Genomic DNA, 22,542 nt, shown 5'->3' with positions numbered 1-22,542 from the left:
GTCGAAATCTTCGGGTCGTCGTCTCAGAGGTCACGAGCCAGCCGGCAAGTGACCAGACAACAGGAAAAGCAGCAACCAGGCAAAAGGGCCCCACGCAGATCTCGTGGAGGCTGGGGGGCTGGTCTTTGATGCAGGTGCTGTGTCGGTGTGGGGCTTCTCAGTCCCCAATGCACTTACTCGAGGGTCCCTCGGGGGTCGTGCTGGAAGCGCTGTGCAGGTTTCTTCAAGATGGCCATCTCCACGTTGCTCGTCGCACCCACGGGTCCCAGCTGTGCTGTGGATGTGGTTAGAGGTCAGAGGGGTCTGGAGGTCCGGGTCTTGTTAAGCTGGGTCGTCGGATTCCGGGAAGGAAGGACTTGCAGCAAACCGCACAGGAGCTTGATGGTGCCTGCGAAGCAGGATGGTCACTCCCTGACCATAGGGGAGATTCTTCAGTCTTCTGATGTTCAGGAGGTCGAAGGTCAAGAGTTTCTTCGTGGAAGTTGTCAAGATTAATCTAACTGGGAATGGGACCAGCTCCTACCTTTATTCAGCTAAAGGGGGCTGCACTACGACTAGGTCCCTCCCCTGGGTGGGACCAGGAAGGGGGGTGGTTACACCCCCTATCCTTTGTCCAGTTTCCCGCCAGAGCTGGGGCTGGAGTGCCCCAGCAATTGGTTGGAACCGGTGTATGCACAGGGCACCTTGTGTGCCCCAGGCATGTCTCATTCCTTTCAGCCTTGGCCTACCTAATAGACAAAATCCTGTCTGGGGTGGTGCTAGCACCTCCCAAGGCAGGAAACCCTTTGTCTGAGCCTCCCTCGCTGGAAGGACTCCCAGCAGCAGGAGGTCAGACTTGTGTCTGTGGTGGCAGCATCCATCTTGTGATGCTGAGGCTCGAGTTAACTTTAACCGGGGTTCACAGTTACATACATGTCGTGTCCCTCTAGAAGGGTGGAATGCTACCCCCGTCGCCAGAATTGGCGAGGGGGTAGTATTCCAATTCGTATGACACCTTACTCGACATGTTTTGATAAAGTTATACCAGAGTTAGCATTTAACCGCGAGGATTATAATGCACTTAAGAGTATATGGTATAGCGTTATCATGGAACAGCTATTAGGACTTGGTTCCGCAAGCTGCAAACGGGCTCAGCTCATGCCAGAGCACCATCTCACATAATTCCAAGCACTCTGCCTTCAGGATTGATAAGGCCTTCCATAGGAGTGACTGATAGGAATATATGTGTCCATTTTAGGGTTAGATATAGGTATACTATATCTACAGCAAAGGGTGATTACACCACCTTGCCCCAGCTGTCGTGCAGCCAGTTGTGTCAGTTTTGGATGGCCAGCCAGGGGTGGCATAATACATGCTTCAGCCCCTGGTAGGCCCTGGGTACACCTATGCCCTGGATACCTAAGGTATACTGTACAGGGACTGATAAGGTGACTCAGTATCCAATTAGATATGTACCTAGGGTACATGGAGTCCATTTTACAGAGAGAGCAGGAAGCCTGGGGTCCTGATTAGCAGGATCCCAGGCCAACTAAATCAAAAACTAGCAAAACACTAGGCAAAAAGTTGGGGGTAACCATAGTCAGATATCCACCTTCCTACAGAGGTGACTACTGCTGTTAACAAGAGCAGGGGAGAAAGGCCCCAGGCTCCGTTGGGATTCCAGTGGACGTTTTAAAGTCATATTTGAAATTGGACTTCTCACAAATGTCTTTAATGTGATCTGCTGGGGCAGAAACCTGGATACTTGGTCGTAGTCTTTGATCATGCCCGTATTCTAGAAAGGCGACAAAGGGGACCCCAGATGTTACTGCCCTATTTCTATGTTAGATTCACTTGTTTAAGTTGACTGGCAGAATCATCTTGGCCAGATTACAATCATGGGTGGATGAACAACATTTGTTTTCTAACGTCCAATATGGCTTCCGTAAAGCGGTTGGAATCATCAAGCAATGTTCTAACTTGACCTATTCATTGGAAAGTACACCAGAGCCAAAAAAGGGCATCTCTGTTTGGCCTTTCTGGACCTCTCAAGTGTGATTGTTCTGGTCAATGACTATAAATTGTGGCACCTGATGGGAGAAATGGGGGTTGAGATTGCTGTTGTTCCGTTTTCGCTTTCCAAATGCTCGCACCTTCTTCTCCTCGGGAAACGCTGTCCGTCGTCTTCCGGGTCCCACCTCCTTTTAGCTCCGTGACGGCCCGGGGGGCAGAGTCTCGTCTCCCACGACGTCGGAATTAAAGGGTCCGTGTTCATTCTTGTCTTCGTCTCCCCACCGATACTCAGTGTCCGCCCGAGGCCACTCCTCCGGCCAGGGGGAGGTAGGCTGTTTGTCGGAAATAGAAAGGGGCGAAAAGGGAGCAGCTGACCACCAGTCTATTGCATCATCAAGTTCATCACTGTGGACATCACTGTGGCGCCCCGCCCCGTCACAAGAGGTAAATCATGTACCATGACATTTGAATCCAGACCTCCAAAGCCTAGATCATTTAAGCTGAGAAGGGACCCTATAGTGGAAACATTTTTTTCTCGTATTTAGCCATCCTATTCGATGTCTAAGGATCATGAAGACAACTACTTATAGCTGGAAGGTATCAACACGAGAAAGCAGAAGTGTCAATTTTTCGCTGCTCCTCAGGGTTAGGCATGAAGCGCTCTAGAAAAAAGGGGGCCATTTATTACTCGGCGTGTATTACAACGCCATGCGTATGTGGCGGGGGTTTTGGGCTACACAAACATAAAAGCCCTGTGATCTGTAGAAAATAGTTGCCTGAGTAGACTGTTTGCTGCCCTGCCCTCTTATGCTGTGTGTTTGCCACAGAGAGCCTGGTTTGACCCACCTCGCTTATTTATTCATGGCGCGTCCACGTCTGCTATGGCATAGTTTATGAACCCGGGAGGAAACCTCATTTAATAGACTGATTCTGAAAGACTGTATATCTTTAAACCGCTCTTTGCATATTCTTGGCTCGTGTATATGTAAGTACAGTAGTATGTCATAGGTTGAATTTTTCAGTCTCTTTACTGACGCTGAATCTCTGTTGGGTGTGAGTAATGATCACCTTAAGACATTATGCTTGGCACTCTTGGAGGATGACAGGTGGTAGTTGGCTCTCCCAAAGATAGTGCTCAAGCCCAACTGGCTATTATGATTGGGGGCGGGCTGCAGCCTTATCTCAAGATTGTTAAAAATAACCAACACAGATATTACCAAAAAAGATTTAGACTTAATTTGGTTCATCGACTGGTTATGTTCCGGGCAAAAAATGATTGAGCTAGATTTTTAATTCTTTGTCCATGTGATAGGTTTTCAAAACAGAGCACCCTGCATTTTTTTTCTATTGTCATTTTTTTCCCTAATATGGAGAGAAGGGTATATATCGAGCCATTAAAAAAATATATAGCCTGAGGCCTTTTAGTGAAGCAATGGGGGTTATGCTACAGCTTGGTACACTGAAGGTTTTCACTGTGGTTTTGTCTTTCCTACTCCTAGCTTACAAAACCCATGCGAATTTGGGTGAACTATTGTTGTATATGTTAGATCACTTTTTAGGTCTCATATCATGTATTTACATAATATGATGCCTCCTATTTTAATGTTTCTGATTTTTTTTTGTTTTTTTTTGTTCAAAATATTTTATTGAAATTTTCAGAATAAACAACAGAAACAAGACATACAAAAAAGTAAGATCATTGCAAAAATCTAATGTAATATTAATAATACAACAACATCATAGTCTTATCGGATTGGAATAGGATAAACATGTGTAGATAAAAACTAAAAAGAGGAAGGGGAGGGTAAGGTACATCAATAATAGTCAATAAATAGTACTTTATAAATAGAGCTACTATGAAACATCAATTAATACAATTTATACTAGCTATAAACTTTATAGAGGTAACAAGTAATAAATATACCATTAATTTGATAAATAAGTATCCACAGGAGTCCAAAATAAATTATACGAAATGGAAGTCTGACAAACCCCAGATAAAGATAGTTGTGCACCTCTTCTTGTAAAAATAACCCAGGACCACCAAGCATGAACCGATAGTTTTGAGACATCTTTCCAATAGAACGTGATTGATTTTTTTGAAGCTGAAATCAAAAAATTAAAAAGTTTGCATTCAAGAGGACTTAAATCCTGTGATAAAATCACAGATTTACATATTAATTTATTTGATAAGTCTTCTTGAATATTGAGAATCTTTTTAATAATATCCCAAACTTCTGTCCAAAATTTGAATATTAGAGGACAAGTAAAAAGCATATGTTGTAGTGAACCAGAGTGTATATTACAATGCCAACATTTATCAGATTGAAGAAGTTTCGCTTGAGATAAACGTGATGGAGTCCATAAGCAATTAAATAAAATAGAGGAATTAGTTTGGAAAAGTGAAACGGGTAACCATCCAGATGTACTATAAAGCCATATATTTTCCTATGTATCAGTAGATAATGAGAGCGATAGTTCATTATTCCAGAACCTTGAAATTATAGTTATATCACTGCCTAGATTGTTGGATAATCTTTTATATGGAATAGATACACCATGAGCATTTGTGGAAAAAGTTTGGATGAAAATAGATAAATCAGCTTTTATATTAGAGGGAAGAACTTGTGAAAATGAATCCAAAATAGAATTACATAAATATTCATATTTTATAAGTTCAGAATTAGCTAAACCAAACTTTATTTGTAGATCATGAAATGGTAAAAAGGTATTATTAGAATAAACATCTTTAAGATAGAAAATACCAGCTTTAATCCATGAGAACCAAAAATTGACATTTCTAATAAATTTGATAACATTGCTGTACCACAAAGATAATTTGACTCTATTATACATGGGACATTGAAAAATTAAGTCTATATCATTGAAAATCATTTTAGTGGATTTGAGAATAAGAGATTTCAGAAAAAAAGAAGATTTGTTAGACATTGTTAACAGAGTGGGAAGCGGAAAAGGTTCCACAATGGATTTTTCAATATTAATCCAAGTAGGAGGGTTTTGTAAAAAGGAGTGATTAAACCAAATAGCACTTTGTTTCAAAATAAACGACTTATGATAAAGAATAACATTTAGACAGTTTTTTTTTTCTCTTTTCATTTCTGTAATTTTTTATTGTAAAAAAATATATATTTACATGGAGCACGGAGTATACATGAGTGGAGGCAAGAGAGGAGAGGAGAAAAAGGCAGAAGGAAGAGACAGAGAGTAGTCATATGAACATTTAGACAGTTTTAATTTGTTGTAACTGATACGAGGAACTTTGTTATTCCAAAGAAATTTGGAAAGAAGTTTATCAATATCTTTATAAAATTTTAATGGAAATTGAATGGAAACCATTGCTAGGGTGTAAAAGATTTTAGGAGCAATATTCATTTTGATAGATTCCATTCTACCCCACCAGGAAAGATGTAATGAGGACCATTTGGATGTTTTATCTTTAATGTATTTTAACCCAAAATCACTATTTAAAATTAAGGTTGATTTTATAGAAGAAGAGAATAAAATACCCAGGTATTTTAATTTATGCTTTTGCCAAATAATATCACGCATAGAAATCCTATCTGGAGTACAATAAACATTTAAAGGAAAAAATTCAGTTTTGTTAGTATTCAATACATACCCAGATACTAAAGAATATTGTTTTACTATTTCGAGTAAGGAAGGAAAAGAAGTTAATGGATCACTAATAAATAAAAGCACATCATCAGCATAAGCTAAAGTTTTAATAATAACATCTCTAACCTTAATTCCTTTAATAGTATCACAATTCCTTATGGTAGTAAGAAAGGGTTCAATACCTATTAAAAACAACAAAGGTGAAAGGGGACACCCTTGACGTGTACCTCTGAAAAGGGAGAATTGATTAGAAACTTGGCCATTAATAAATAAACGAGCAGTAGGAGCAAAATATAAAGCTGAAACCATACGAATAAAAGTATCATTAAAATTAAAAGACAATAAAGTTTGAAATAAAAATTGCCAATGAAGTTTGTTAAAAGCTTTTTCAGCATCCAAAGCCATGACTCCTGAAGGATTAATTGTGTGACCTTTTTCAATGACATGTAACAAAGTACTGGTGTTATTAGCAGAGTATCTATGTTTCATAAACTCAGATTGATCAGGATGAATAATAGAGCCTAAAACAGGAGATAAACGCGTAGCCAGTATTTTTGCATATAATTTACAATCATGATTAATTAAAGAAACGTGGCGATAATTAGAAACAAGAGTGGGATCTTTGTCTGGTTTAGGTAGAACAATAATTAAAGCTTCAGTAAAAGAGCCAGACGTAATTCCTGATGAACCAAATGATGTAAAAAGTTGTAGTAATAAAGGTGAAAGTTGGGATTGAAATTCTTTATAAAATTCTGCTGGCAAACCATCAGGACCAGGAGATTTATTCTGTTTGAGAGATTTAATAGCAGATACAATTTCATCATTAGTAATGGGTAATTCCAGTCCAAGTTTATCTGATTGAGAAATCTTAGGTAGATTACAGGAGGATAAGAAAGAGTCTATCAATGAGTCATCATTAAAATCAGGTTTGTTATATAAATTAGAGTAAAAGTCCAAAAATTCATTAACAATGTCCTTATGAGATAATGCAATTTTACCATTGGGACCATGAATAGAAGTGATTTGGGTTTTATCTTTTTTAATACGTAAATAATTTGCTAAAAGTCTCCCAGATTTGTTTGCATTGAAACTAAATTGAGCTTTGGCTTTAGAAATTTGAATGCCAGCTCTTTTACTAAGTTTTTAGGGCTCGCCTGCTGATGCGCTTCAGCGCATAGCTGGCGAAGCTCTATAGGGGCTTATCCAGTGTTTATCCACCACTGGCGATTCCACTGGCGATTCCTTCAAGTGCATGTGCTTTTTAGGTCATTGCGCTTGCGCAAGCCCTAAAAAGCGCGTGCACAATGCCACCAGCCGCCTGCCTGCCTGCCTCGCATTACCACATCAAAGGCAGCCCTCCGAGCGCATTTCTCACCCCCTAATTATTCACGGCCGGCCGGCAGGCACATCAAAGGCTGCTGCTGCCGTGACTCGCATTTCTCCTCCCTCCTCCCCTATCACTGCCCAGGCCGGCCGTACTTTCTCTTTACAAGGGCGCCCATTCCTGAATCACTTGAAATCTCTCCACATTATTTGCATTTTGTTAATTAAAAAAATTAACTACAACACAGCGTTGCACATTTTTCTCGACTTCGGAAGGATGAGTCCCAATCTCATTTGTACAAAGTGTTGTAATGGGATTATTGGAGAGTTAGAGAAACGTGCTCACAAGTTACATTTTTATGCAAATCATCTGAGTAAATAAACAATAGCATGGTGCCGTTTGCGTCCTTGACTTGATCTGGTTTTTATTTTTATTTTGCTATTATTCTCACAAAGGCTAAGAAGGTCTGCCTACTTTAGTATTAAGTGCTATACGTCGCATAAGCAACAGCTAACCATTCACTCACCCACGCAACGCCACTCACCCACGCAACGCCACTCACCCACGCAACGCCACTCACCCACGCAACGCCACTCACCCACGCAACGCCACTCACACACGCAACGCCACTCACACACGCAACGCCACTCACACACGCAACGCCACACACACACGCAACGCCACACACACACGCAACGCCACACACACACGCAACGCCACACACACACGCAACGCCACACACACATGCAACGCCACACACACATGCAACGCCACTCACACATGCAACGCCACTCACACATGCAACGCCACTCACACATGCAACGCCACTCAACCACGCAACGCCACTCACACACGCAACGCCACTCAACCACGCAACGCCACTCACCCACGCAACGCCACTCACCCACGCAACGCCACTCAGCCACGCAACGCCACTCAGCCACGCAACGCCACTCACACACGCAACGCCACTCACACACGCAACGCCACTCACACACGCAACGCCACTCACACACGCAACGCCACTCACACACGCAACGCCACACACACACGCAACGCCACTCACCCACGCAACGCCACTCACACACGCAACGCCACTCACACACGCAACGCCACTCACACACGCAACGCCACTCACACACGCAACGCCACTCACACACGCAACGCCACTCACACACGCAACGCCACACACACACGCAACGCCACACACGCAACGCCACACACACACGCAACGCCACACACGCAACGCCACACACACGCAACGCCACACACACATGCAACGCCACTCACACATGCAACGCCACTCACACACGCAACGCCACTCACACATGCAACGCCACTCACACATGCAACGCCACTCACACACGCAACGCCACTCAACCACGCAACGCCACTCACCCACGCAACGCCACTCACCCACGCAACGCCACTCACCCACGCAACGCCACTCACCCACGCAACGCCACTCACCCACGCAACGCCACTCAGCCACGCAACGCCACTCAGCCACGCAACGCCACTCAGCCACGCAACGCCACTCAGCCACGCAACGCCACTCAGCCACGCAACGCCACTCACACACGCAACGCCACTCACACACGCAACGCCACTCACACACGCAACGCCACTCACACACGCAACGCCACTCACACACGCAACGCCACTCACACACGCAACGCCACACACACACGCAACGCCACACACACACGCAACGCCACACACACACGCAACGCCACACACACACGCAACGCCACACACACACGCAACGCCACACACACATGCAACGCCACACACACACGCAACGCCACTCACACACGCAACGCCACTCACACACGCAACGCCACTCACACACGCAACGCCACTCAACCACGCAACGCCACTCACACACGCAACGCCACTCAACCACGCAACGCCACTCACCCACGCAACGCCACTCACCCACGCAACGCCACTCACCCACGCAACGCCACTCAGCCACGCAACGCCACTCAGCCACGCAACGCCACTCACCCACGCAACGCCACTCACCCACGCAACGCCACTCACACACGCAACGCCACTCACACACGCAACGCCACACACACACGCAACGCCACACACGCAACGCCACACACGCAACGCCACACACCCATGCAACGCCACTCACACACGCAACGCCACTCACACACGCAACGCCACACACACACGCAACGCCACTCACACACGCAACGCCACTCACACACGCAACGCCACACACACACGCAACGCCACACACGCAACGCCACACACGCAACGCCACACACACATGCAACGCCACACACACATGCAACGCCACTCACACATGCAACGCCACTCACACACGCAACGCCACTCACACACGCAACGCCACTCACACATGCAACGCCACTCACACATGCAACGCCACTCACCCACGCAACGCCACTCACCCACGCAACGCCACTCACCCACGCAACGCCACTCACCCACGCAACGCCACTCACCCACGCAACGCCACTCACCCACGCAACGCCACTCACCCACGCAACGCCACTCACCCACGCAACGCCACTCACCCACGCAACGCCACTCAGCCACGCAACGCCACTCAGCCACGCAACGCCACTCAGCCACGCAACGCCACTCAGCCACGCAACGCCACTCACACACGCAACGCCACTCACACACGCAACGCCACTCACACACGCAACGCCACTCACACACGCAACGCCACTCACACACGCAACGCCACACACACACGCAACGCCACACACACACGCAACGCCACACACACACACGCAACGCCACTCACACACGCAACGCCACTCACACACGCAACGCCACTCACACACGCAACGCCACTCACACACGCAACGCCACTCACACACGCAACGCCACTCACACACGCAACGCCACTCACCCACGCAACGCCACTCACCCACGCAACGCCACTCACCCACGCAACGCCACTCACCCACGCAACGCCACTCACCCACGCAACGCCACTCACCCACGCAACGCCACTCACCCACGCAACGCCACTCACACACGCAACGCCACTCACACATGCAACGCCACTCACACATGCAACGCCACTCACACATGCAACGCCACACACGCAACGCCACTCACCCACGCAACGCCACACACACACGCAACGCCACACACACATGCAACGCCACACACATGCAACGCCACACACACATGCAACGCCACACACATGCAACGCCACACACGCAACGCCACTCACCCACGCAACGCCACACACGCAACGCCACTCACCCACGCAACGCCACTCATCCACGCAACGCCACTCATCCACGCAACGCCACTCATCCATTTGCAAAACGAAAAATGTGAAACTCTTCTATTGCGAGACCTATTGCATTTTCAATGCTTGTTGTTACTTATCTCTATATTGTTGATCATTAGAAGTAATAAAGAGTAGTTCAAATTTTGCTATTTGTTTTTCTAAACGTTTAATATTTGCATTAAATGTTTTATTTTCATGTGCCATAATAGAAATGGTAGCTCCTTTAATAAAAGCTTTAACAGCATCCCATCTGGTAACCATAGAAGTAGAACCTTCAGGATTCAATTGAAAATAATCAGTAATGGCAGATAACAGTTTTGGTTTATTATTGTCATTGAGAGCTATGCTAGAATTCATTCTCCATCTAGATTGTTTGGAAAAGGTGGAATTTATATTTAAAATACAAGAAATCATAGCATGATCAGAGACATCAATATTACCAATCATAGGTGTTTTTATAGAGTTAATAAGTTGTCTAGTGACTAATATATAATCAATTCAAGAGTGGGAATGGTGAGGATTAGAAAAGAACGTAAAATGTTTTTCTGTAGGGAAATGGAGACGCCAAATATCAACTAATTTACTAGTTTGAAGAAACGTTTTAAAAGCAAAATAAGCCTTAGGAGGATGAAACTTCATTTGAGATAATCTATCTAGTAATCGATCTGAAATAACAATAAAATCACCAGCAACAATTAAAGGAACATTCCCATTTTTAAGTACTTCCGTTGTGAGATTAGTCCAAAAAGCAGGATCATCCGCAGTGGGTCCATAAACATTTAATAAAAATATAATAGTCATGAACTTTAACTTTAACAATTACATTTCTCCCCACAGTATCAGTAACTTTACTCAAAATATGGCAATGAGATTTCTTTGCAAATAGTATAGCTAAGCCATTTTTCTTGCCATTAGCAGGAGAGGAAACAATATTGTCAACCCATTTTCTTTTCATATAATCTAAGGTTTTATCATCAACATGCGTTTCTTGTAAAAAACAAAAATCAGCTTTAGAACTGCCTAAATAATCTAACATTTTTGTACGCTTAACTGGATGGCGCAAACCTTTAACATTTAGTGAAATTGCTTTAATGTTAGCCATAATGGACAAGGAAGAAAGAAAAAAGAAAAGAAGAGGACAGTGATAAAGAGCACATATAAGAAAGAGTGAGAAGCTCTAGAGAATATAAAAGGTAAGGGAGAAAGGAAAACATTGAAAAAAGACAAACAAAAAAACATAAATATGAACCGTGAAACGCACACGCGCCCTACAAGCATGGCCTAAAACCGTTGGAGCCCAAAATTGAAGAATGACTTATGACGTGGTCAGCAAAAACATTCTCGAGTAGTAGGGTCATTAGTATCCATTGAATGTTGCGTTTGAAGATCAAGAAAAAGTCTGAGGTCTTCTGGCCGATGAAAAGATTTTGAAAAAGTGTCTTTCCATATTCGCCTTGTAGATGGGTCAAAAAAGCCATATTTGTACCCAAGACTGCGCAACTGAGGGCAAAGGTCAGAGAATTCCTTACGCATTGCAATAGTTTCCTTAGCAAAGTCTTGACGAATGAAGATTTTATTGCCATTAACCATTAGTGAGGGAATTTCTCTTGCAGCTTTCCTGATCAAAACCAAGTGATGATGGCGAAAAACGTTAAATATTATTTGCCTTGGTTTGGCATGTTGAGGATTGCGATGAGAGGTAATTCTGTGTGCTTTATCAACCTCAAAGTTTTCTGGAAATTTGATATTTAAAAGACCAGGAATCAAGTTTTCCAAATATAATCGGCAATTAGACCCCTCAACTTCTTCTGGTAAATTAAATATGCTAAGATTGTATTGTCTATTATGATTTTCCATGTCCAAAAGATGTAAACCCATAGGAGATATTTTCGCCACCAGTGGAATAAAAGCATCAATTTTGTATTTATTACCTTGTATCTTAATTGTATTATCAGAAATTTTCATGGACAAACTGGCCATTTCTTTTCGCACATTTTAAATTTCTGTCGCAATAGTATCAGTATTAGCACGAAAAGCTTGAATTTCTTCCAAAATTAAAGACAGTGAAGGTTCAGATGACTCCACCACTTTCGATTTTAAAGGAGTAGGTGAAATTTGCTGTCTCCTTTTATTGTTAGCAGAAATTTTATTTTCCATTTTTGAAGAGAAAAATAACTGAATTTGAAGTAAAATGAGTAAGTAAGTAAACCAGAGAATATGAAGTAAAATAGTAATAAGCACTCTTCAAAAATACAGGTGCAGCAGCTAAATAGGGTTGTGGGAGTGGCTAGGCCCAAGCCAGGCCCTTTCCTGGTGTATACTCCGCCCCCCTGACAGACACTCCAGGCAATACCTCTTGAGAGAGCTGGGAGCAGGAACCACAAAGCAGAAAACAGCACCTCCGTCGAACAAAACGGCGCTAAACCTCCTCAGACAGTAGGTGCCTCAAAAACTAGCCCAGCGACCTCATTTGCTGATTTAAAATCGTCTTTTTTGAAGGAAAACGGGCGGAAAAGCGATGGAGCTCACTTCGCGGCGGCCATCTTGGATTCGCGCGATCGTATTATTTTTAGTTTTTTTAATGAATGTTTTTATATGGAACAATGGTTGTGTTTTACTTTTGTGGTTTTTTAATCGAAAACAATTAAAGTTGCCTTGAATGCTTGAGACTAGATCAAACTTAAACGCTGAAGACTGCCACTCTGCAAGATCTCCTGTGAGACCGATTCCCTACCCAAATCCTAATCGTTTGCACACAGTGTCATTTTTGGCACTCCACCGTGTAGAGCACTAGACGTGGGAAACTGAGCAGGATCCCTACCACATTCAGCATTCCCATGGCCTATGTAGAAATAACCCCAGCAGGCTTATGGAGCACATCAAATATCTCTAATACATGAAACGGACCCGATTGCCATATCCAGCATGCGCCCCAGGCACAGTGAGCCGGTTTGGATGACAGACCCATCTTGCATATTCAGAAGAAGCCCATTGAGCCCACATTCCTTGCATTTTAAGCAGACTCCTGGTGCATTGAGCAGACATGCTTGGCACATCTTCTTTCATACCACTAGTGAATGTCCTATGGTTTATTCTTAGATAACCTTGATATTCTATGAGGTATGATGGAGTAGGCAATATTTATTTAGAGAAGACTCAGATATTGGAGGTGTGATGTCTGTAGGCTAAGCAAAAGGGGTTAATTTAAAAACAATCATTATTAAAATTCCTAATTGTCTTTAGAAAGTGGAGCGCCATAAATAACAAAATAGCTGCTGAAGTCGGTTGCAACAGTAAGCATTGTGCAAAAATGAACAGAAGAAGCAAAGCACATACAGGGCAAACTAAAAGAAGACAATTTATTTGCTGTATTATTAAACAAATAACTTAGAAACTATGAAAACAACAAGCATTTGCAATGCAATATCATTCCGCCCATGAGTGTAACAGCACCTTGAAGGCCTGGCTGAACGAGCACTGTAAGAACCCCAGCAATGGCGAGAAGATCATGCTGTGTAAATATGTAATATATATTTGACCAACCCTAATCGCTTCAAATTTTCATAAAATGTATTCTTGTGTGAATTTGCATCTTGAGTACATGTAACTCTAACCACTAGTATCCATAGTAGAAATATGTACTTACTACTATTCTAAAGTGAGTTTAGATTTTTTTCTGTTTGTGTCTTTTATGTAATTCATGAACTCTGAAGTCCTTATGTAATGTAACTGGTTCTAATGTAAAGCGCTCTGTTACCTTCGGGTGCAGTACACGCTATGTAAAAATGCATAAATAACTTCTAAACCTGGCTTCTTGTCAGACTCCTGGTGCTTTTGTCAGGGACTTGTTTTTGGAGTGAAAAAGCCTGTCGTTTGCCACATGCTTCTCTTTCTTTCTGCTATTTTTTGCTTAGAGGATTCCTCTCTTTTTCTGCTCTGAAAATGTCTTCCGTGTATTCACAGCCACAGTTTGTTCTCAGACTCACAGGGTAACACACCCTGTTGTCCACGTGCCAGTTTATCTTATCAGGCCCAGGGAAAGAATTCAGAAGGCGGGTGCTGCCTGCTTCCTTTTGAGTCTGAGGGAGCAGATTTTCGCTGCATTGCTGCCTTTCATTGATCCAACCCCCTCTCGTCCACTGCATTGTTTTTGAGGCTGTGAAGGGCTGGTCAGTCCTACCATGGCAATGCCCCCCCCCCCCTTTACACACCCAGGGCCTGATTCTTGAATTGCACTTCTTTGTAGTGCATACAAAACGTATTACAGAGTGTAAGCATGGTCTACAATTCTATGTCAGGAGTTCTCTGCCCCGACTGCAGAGTCTCTGCACAGGATTTAGTAGTAAATATGGGAGGGGTAAAGTGCAGATTTACTACTAAACTGGATGGGATTCGGGAGGAGAATGAGAGGTTTAGGGTCGGTAAAGGAGGGACCCAGACAAGTATAATCCAATTGCTTTACTCTGGGAGTGGAGATATGTAATTTACACTTTTGTAGTAAGTTTACACTCTGAGGGCCTATTTCACAAAGGTAAACTTAGACCAAAGTCTAAGTTTAGACCTGAAGTCTAGGTTAAGACCTAAAGTCTAACTTTACTATTAGTAAAGTTAGACTTTTGGTCTAAGTTTAGATGAAAAGTTTAACCTATATCTAAAGTCTAACTTTACTACTACTAAAGTTAAACTTTTGGTCTAAACTTAGACCAAATGTCTAACTCATATCTAAAGTCTAACTTTACTACTACTACTAAAGTTAGACTTTGAGTCTAAGTTTAGACCAACAGTTTAACTTGGACTAAAAGTCTAACTTAAGTAGTAGTAAAGTTAGACTTTAGTTCCAAGTTAGACTTCAGGCTTAAACTTTGACCAACAGTCTAACTTTAGTAGTAGTAAAGTTAAACTTTAGGTCTAAACTTAGACTTCAGGTCTAAGTTTAGACTTTTGGTCTAAGCTTGCTTTTGTGAATCAGGCCCGTAGTTTGTGAATACCAAATGTAGTAAATTTACTCGAAAGTGTAAACTTACTCAGAAGTGTAACTTTTTTTGTGAATCAGGCCCATATTTCCACTCATGTCTCTCATCCTGGTGGTCTCTACCATTGAAGGGCTTAGTGTGTTTGCTGCTCTGGCTCTAGAGCAGTGAAACAGCCTCTGTCCATTCACTGCACTGAAGATCCCCTGACAAATCGGAAGGCGAAACACGTGGCTGCTTTTGGAGTAGAATGATTGTACTCAACAACAAAGGGAGAGCAAGGGAAAGGAGACACTCTCTCAGTCCCCAACCAATCGTACTTGAACAAAAAGAGAGAGGTCAGATCAATCACTGATCACACTTACAGGGATTTGTAAGGACCACATTAAACGGAGTCAGAATAAGGTTAGCACACCCGATTTGGGTGATAAAGAAAGCCCTCACACACCGACCTAGTCGGTGTCATGCTTCATCATCGGGCCCCACCAAAGAGGCCGAGTGCCTCTTTGGTGTGCTACGACGCCAGAAAGACTGCGGAGCTGGTTATTGTGGGGAGGGCGTGCTCTAAATTACAGTGAAGTAAAAAGTGCCTTAGAAAGGGTATCAAAAACAAAATTTAATGAGTGATCCCTAAGGCACAAAGAGTATTAAGTGTCTGGATTTAGTTGCCAAGGTTTATGGTTGGTTAAATACAGAATATACTCAAAATAATTTTATTAGTCAACATGTTTCTGCCATAAGGGTGGTTGTTTATTACCAAGGCATTCGTCAGGACTAAACCCCGGCGGTATGGGCTCTCTAATCACCCACCCTAACCTGGGGACGTGAAAGTGAAAATTAAAAAGGTGAAAAAAGTGCTTAAAAACGGGGGAAGAGTCAGTTACTCATTCCAAAAATACTCCTTAAATTTTGGAGTGTCACAGCACTTTCAAAAGGGGCGCTATTAGCACCATGGGTCTCGGGAGGGGATCGGAGCGAACCTGGCACATCGCCCTCAGTGCTCTCGATCCACCGGAAACCTAGTTGTGGCCTCGCATACCGGACCCCGAAGAATGATTGTAGACATGGTGTACATGCACTCTAGAGATACACCCACCATATGATTGGTCTTCCACTTGTCTTCCTAAAACTGAAGTGGCGGCACACGCAGTTTTAATGCCAGTCCTAATGCCAGAAGACCATGTCGACTTGACAGGACTGCAAACATCAGATACCTTTAATTGTTTCTCGCTCTCTTCAGCCGAATGCAGAGTGTGTGCTGGTGGTGTCCATTGGCTAGGCAGGAGGACAGCTTGAAGGTCCTACAGAAGCAGAGGGACCTCTGGGTCAGCATTAGCCTCAGATACAGACCTTCAATAAGATTGTTTTTAGGTCTCGCCTGTCGATGCGCATGCGCATCGAGCTTGCGAGACTATTGGGGCTTAAACAGTCTTTAACCAAGTTGCAAGGAATCGTGGCGATTCCTTGCAGTGCCCGTGACTTTTAAGCTCAATGCGCATGTGCATTGAGCTTAAAAGCGCGTGCACATCAGTTCCCTCAGCCGCACTCCAGGCCCCTGCTGTTTTCACACCCTCTCCCCGCTCCGCCCCCTCCCCTGCCCGCCGTGTCGCATTTCTCCTCCCCCCTCCCCTTATCTGCCTTTCCCTCCGTCTTGTTTTTTTTTTTACCCGCTCCGCCCCCTCCCCTGCCCGCCGTGTCGCATTTCTTTTCTCCTCTTTGCTCCTCCAGCAGTTCTCTGTCACCTTTCCTTCTCTCCTCCCTTGTTTGCCTCTACGATTTCGCACCCATACAGCAATGGGCTTGTCTATCTTCTTTCTGAGCTCAGAACTATTTGATTCTCAGCCTTTTCCATTTTTTCTAGTAACTGTCATACGTGTGCTCGTTAGCACTATCTCCGGTTTTTTTTGAATATTTTTTTTTTTTTTACAAATTTCCCATCCTTGCCCCTGCTTGGAGTGACCCATTTTTCGCCCGGATTTCTGGCATACGTGAGCCCGGGCTCTCACACACTTACTGGTCTGCCTCTTTTCTCACCATCTCAAGCTTTTCTCTAATATATCTGAGCCATTTGTTCACCCTCCCTCTCCTGTTTCTTCCTCAGCTTCTGACCCACGCGCGTCTCCTCCCAGCCCCAGCCCTCCCTCTCTTGCCCCCCCCCCCACGTCCCATCTGTGTGTGCTTTCCTTTATCTGGCCAGGTCTCCCGCCCATTTTAAGAGGTCCGCCGAGCAGGCTCAGAGCTCTTTTGAAGGTTTGTTTTCTCTGGAGGGGAGGTGGGGCTCGGATGAGAGAGAGGAGGCCGCTTTTAATCCTCTTAACAGTTCAAACTTTTCCCTCCGCTTCATCCTGCCTCTCCTTGAATATTTATCCCTTTATCGCTTCAAATGGCCCCCTTCTGCCTCTTTGTTTGCGCCCTGGGGGGCTCTGCATATCACACAGTACTTTGTGTTTACAAAGCTTTCTCTGAGAGGGGATAGAGGTGGGGGCTCGCGGGACTGGGCACCCCCTGCCTCTCCTCTTGCATATGTGTCTCCCCCTGCTGTGCCTTTGTCACTGACACCGCAGAGGAAAGCGCGGCTGTGGGGTAGGAGTGACTGTTTACCTTTTCTCGGTACCCCGGGCTGCAATGCCATAAAGATTATAAGGCCAAATGCTGAGTGGAATGTACGTAACGCCTACAATAGGATCTTAAACGGCAGGTACAGCGCTAGCCCCTCAAAACTCGTGGCCCCAAAACCTAACAATCTGTACCACTGTTCTCAATCTTGATAATCTGAACCTGTTTCGACATTTCGCGTTGACATTTAATTAAACAATACTGCCCTTTGTTGGCCCCCAAAAATTATCACAACATATAGTTTATACCCCGGCGTCTCGTCTCACACCAAAATACAAACCAAAGAATGCGTAAGGTTTGTGACGAGATGTTAGTTGTGGGAACAAGTGACGCCAACATTAATTAGTGGTAAGAGCCTGGACAATGAATGAACAGGGATTATATAGCGCTGCAAACGTCCCGGGTTTACCAGGAGAGCCCCGAATAGTCAACGACTGCACTGGAAAATATTTGGCATTTTTGGTGAAAGTGAAACACACAACAGGTGATACATACTTGGAAGACTTCTTTCTGTAGCACCCCTCCCCTCTCCTTCTAACTCAGGGTGTATCCTCTTCACTGCTCTCCTTATCTCCCTCTCCCTCTCTCCTTCTCTCCTATTCTCTCTCTCTCTCTTTCTCTCTCTCTCCTTCCCTCTATCCCCTTCCCTCTATCCCCTTCTCTCCTGTCTCCCTCTCTGCACTTCGCTCTCATCCTCTTCTCTTCTCTTCTTCTTTCTCTCTTTCTCCCATCCATCCTTTTCCCCCTTCTCTCCTCTCTCCCTCGCTCCACTTTTTTGCTTCTCTCTCCCTCTCTCCTTCTCTCGCTCTCCCTCTCTCTCTGTCTCCTTTGCTTTCTCTATCTCTCTCTCTACTTCTCTCCCCTTCTCTCCGCCCACACTCCTCACTTACATGCTCTCCGATTCTCCATCACTGTGCCTTCCTCTCTGCCTTGCTCTCTATCCTCTCTGCTTCGCTGCATCCCTCTTCTTCCATGCTGCCCGCATCTGTCTCCAGACTCCCTTCCTCCCGTTTTTATCTCTCACTAACACACCCTCTCGTCTTTTATATCTTCGTGTCTCGCTCATACTTTTTTGCACTCATCACCTTTCCTCATCACCCTCGCACTTCATTATACTTCTCTCTTGCACTCCTTCCCTATTTCTCTCTCCCGCCCATCTCAGTTTACTTTCTCCCCTTCTAGAAGGGTGTAAAAAGGCTGTTTATTAGGGAGTAGGGTGGGCAATGAAACAAACATCATAGAAGGATGGGCAATAAAACAAACACCCTTCAATAATTAAAAAAATTAAAAGCCATTGTTATTTGTAATATCAATACATTTAAGTCACGTCAATACAAAACATGTGGCATTACAAATGCTAAAAGTGTCACATTTGCTAAAGTTAAAAGTATTGGCATTGTAAATCACAAAACATAAATATAAAATGTCATTTACAAAACCAATAGCTCCAACTTTCCTACTGCGAGACCTATTGGCAACGCCAGTGCTTGTTTATACATTTAAACTACTCAGGATCTACTCGATGACAAGACTAAGCACATCAAGCTGCAAAACTGGTGTTACAGGACCGTGATTTCATTATAAGAAACAAAACCTGTAGTTGTGGGGACTGAAGAGAAGATTTCTGCTTGATCTTCCAATGCAAAGGCCTAAAGCTATTGTACGTTCACATACTGCGCATATTGTTCCACCTAGCGGTTCCAAATTGTTTATTCTTTGATGTAAAACACGTTTGGGCGTCAGTCGTGTCAGAATGTACTGTGTGCAACAGCAGAAAGACGGAGAAATACACGGAGGAGAAGACACAATTCCCATGTAGCCCTGACGACAGCACACACACACTCCTCAGTGCCTCTGCCATAGTATATAGAGGTTTTTTTTAAACTTTTGTCCGTCACTTTGGCAACATTGCAGGAAAATGTTCAGAAAAAACCCAACCCATAAAGGCTAAATTTGCAAATGAAGGAACAGTTAAAACTCCAATTTCAAATGCTCCTCCTTTTATCCAAGTATCTATTTGTGCAGCAGTTTCTATTCAAAGACTTCCATGAACACAGAGAATGATAATGCGTAGTCACGTAATGGATAATATAGCGCCAGTGTAGTTATGGCTAAGTCAGAATTCCCATGAGAAAGGCATTTTTTGTTTGCAGAATAACTTTGGCGCTGTTCAAGGATCTTGACAAAACTTTCTAAAACCTACAATGGGCCTCCACTTTGGGTTGTTTATGTGCAGATCCGTCGAGTGGTGCCAAGAAAAAGGCCGGATCTCAAAAGTGCCATTCCTTACGTTAACTTTTTATTCTTCAGTACAGTGCACCTGGGTGACTGAATTACAACAGATTTGGCATGGAAGTAGACACTTACTCAAGTACTTAGCTGAGCTTCGTTCTGCATTCAGTCGTTTTTGAGAAATCCGCATTTAAAAAGACATTTTAATTGGTGCATGAAGAGGTTACATTTTATTGATAGTTGGACCTTTAATTAGCGCATCTTTCCCCGATTTACAAATCAATGGAGGATTCGCAAATCCAATAAAAATAAAAGAAAGGCATACCATTGGACAAGGAAGCTTTTCTTCCTCTTCTGCATTGCAGATTTGTAAATCGGCTGATAGATATGTGGATACACTGCCATCTTGATTGACTGGCCGTCACAGAATCATTTCTTTTACATGCACAATTACTCAACACGGTGCACTGAATAGCGGGTAGGAAAAAATCAAAGGGCCAAACTGGGGGAGGGTGAGTACACTCTGACCCCCAGAACCATGTGGGGCTGTCCCAAAGGGAGCCACTACCGCATTAAAATATATATTCAAGAATTTTTTTTGTAGGATTTGTGGATCCAATGTGGATTTGCAAATCCTGGACTCTCCTCTGGGACCATGAATTTTGAATCCAGCAGATGTGCAAATCCAGTAAAAAAAAACAATAGTATATAATAGTATTCTGTGTTGTTCTTCCGTGTTGGACATGCGTGATAGGTTGGAAGCAGTGGGTTGGGAGCTAGGCTTAGTCGTACTCCAATCCCTGCTGCCAGCTGCTTCTGTGCTTGGCAAATGCCTTATACATTAAGGGTTGGCCACCCACGCGGGTTGGGAGGCTAAGCCGTGAAGCCAACCTCAGCTATACGCAGCCGAAGGCTATGCACAGATGGGTTTGTCATTTGTAGTGGGTAAGATGCAGGGCAGGTCTTTAAGCTAACCCTCACTGCTAGGAGTCAGGCCTTGTTGCCAACCCCTATTGTGCACTGCTGAAGTCCATGCGTTGTGGAGTAGTGAAGATTAGTAGGCTGTTGAGGGTGATATGAGGGGCTGTAGTCCATGTAATGCGGCCAACTCCCTGCGCATGGTCGAACCTATTACGCAGTGGGGTCGATCTCTCGTGGCAGGAGGAGCACAGGCAGCTGTGCACAGCAAGGGATAGCTGTAGGGTTCGAGCAGATGCACACCAAATGGAATACCTATGACCTCTCAGTATTAGAACTGATAAATAACACGGAAGAGCAACATGTAATTAAACAAAAAATACATAATTAAACCCATGAATGTTAGTACATACACAGTAATCTCTATCAAAATTGTAAGGATCTTGTAGAAGTAAGTCTCATCTGTCAGATTATTTACAATAAATTGATTACATCTGTTTCATTAAAGTTGAGGTTATGAGCATTGCATATTGTGTGTGAGTTTCTGTGTGCTTGACTGCATGGCATATGACCTGTTGTAGAGGTTAGGCCTGAGTCCTTGGCCAGCCAACAAAAGAGGTCTACTTAACCAGAGGTGGGTATCCTTGGCCCTTAAAAGAGGTAGCAGTGGTTTCTTCAGGCGGTACTGACCAGAATTAATTCAAACTCGGTCGGCAGTTCAGTTTATCTCCAATCCGAAGATGCCCGGAAAGTAAAGGAATGTCAAAAGATGCTACATTTTTGACACAAACACCGAAGTGTCTCTACTTTCCCCTGACAGGGGTCGAGTGCTGAGGTTATTTCAGACTAAAAGGACAACCGTTTGCACCCTGCAGATCTGTTTCCCATGTATGCTACATACATAACATAAGACTTGGAAAAACTTAGCTTAGGTTTTCACATAAGAATGAAGGATTCTCTTTAGCAGCAACACAAGAGAATACCGGATGTGAGATGCTACTCTGGAATGCCTGTTTCTACACAGCCCCATATATAATCCTTTATTTAGGTGTCAAATATAGTCTTGTCCACGTGGAAATGCAGTACTGTTCTGATTGAATATCCGAGGTCACAGGTCATTCTCAGTGATGGGTGTTGTGGTGCCACATTCACACTGGGGCCCCCACTCGATGCCTAATAACAATGTAAGTCTATAGTGACACTGTTAGGAGCTGTAACACCATACATTGGTGGAAGACACATTAGTTAGTAGAAGGACAGACCTTCCCTAGAAAATACACAAACACCTAAGTGGCCTGAAGTGTCTGCCGGACACTGCTTTGGCACTACTTCAAAGGCTGCATATGGAATGTGTATAGGGGAGTAAGATGGAGTAGAAGTACCATAAACCTACCCTACAGATAGCTTATCACCGTATACTGTCTGCTGGCTTCCTGAGCGGCAGGGCCCATCTCCAGTGTTGAGGCCTCGTTTTGACTGGATCACGAGATCCTGAGATGTGTAAGTTGATGTGTGATCCCTGGCTGATGTTCTCTCTTCCTGGGTGTTGGTCTGCTCTCTGTCCT

At 44.0% G+C, this 22,542-nt stretch overlaps 1 protein-coding gene across 3 annotated transcripts in view; it reads left to right on the top strand.

Annotated features, from left to right (window-relative positions):
- The window catches only part of LOC144829566 (copper-transporting ATPase 1-like), a 405,691-nt gene that overhangs the window by 198,035 nt on the left and 185,114 nt on the right, over nt 1-22,542 (top strand). The window lies entirely within an intron of this gene.

Source organism: Lissotriton helveticus, chromosome 4_1 (genome assembly GCF_964261635.1).
Source record: "Lissotriton helveticus chromosome 4_1, aLisHel1.1, whole genome shotgun sequence".
Taxonomy (NCBI): domain Eukaryota; kingdom Metazoa; phylum Chordata; class Amphibia; order Caudata; family Salamandridae; genus Lissotriton; species Lissotriton helveticus.
Note: the sequence above shows the minus strand (reverse complement) of the source record. Positions and strands in the feature narration are given on the sequence as shown.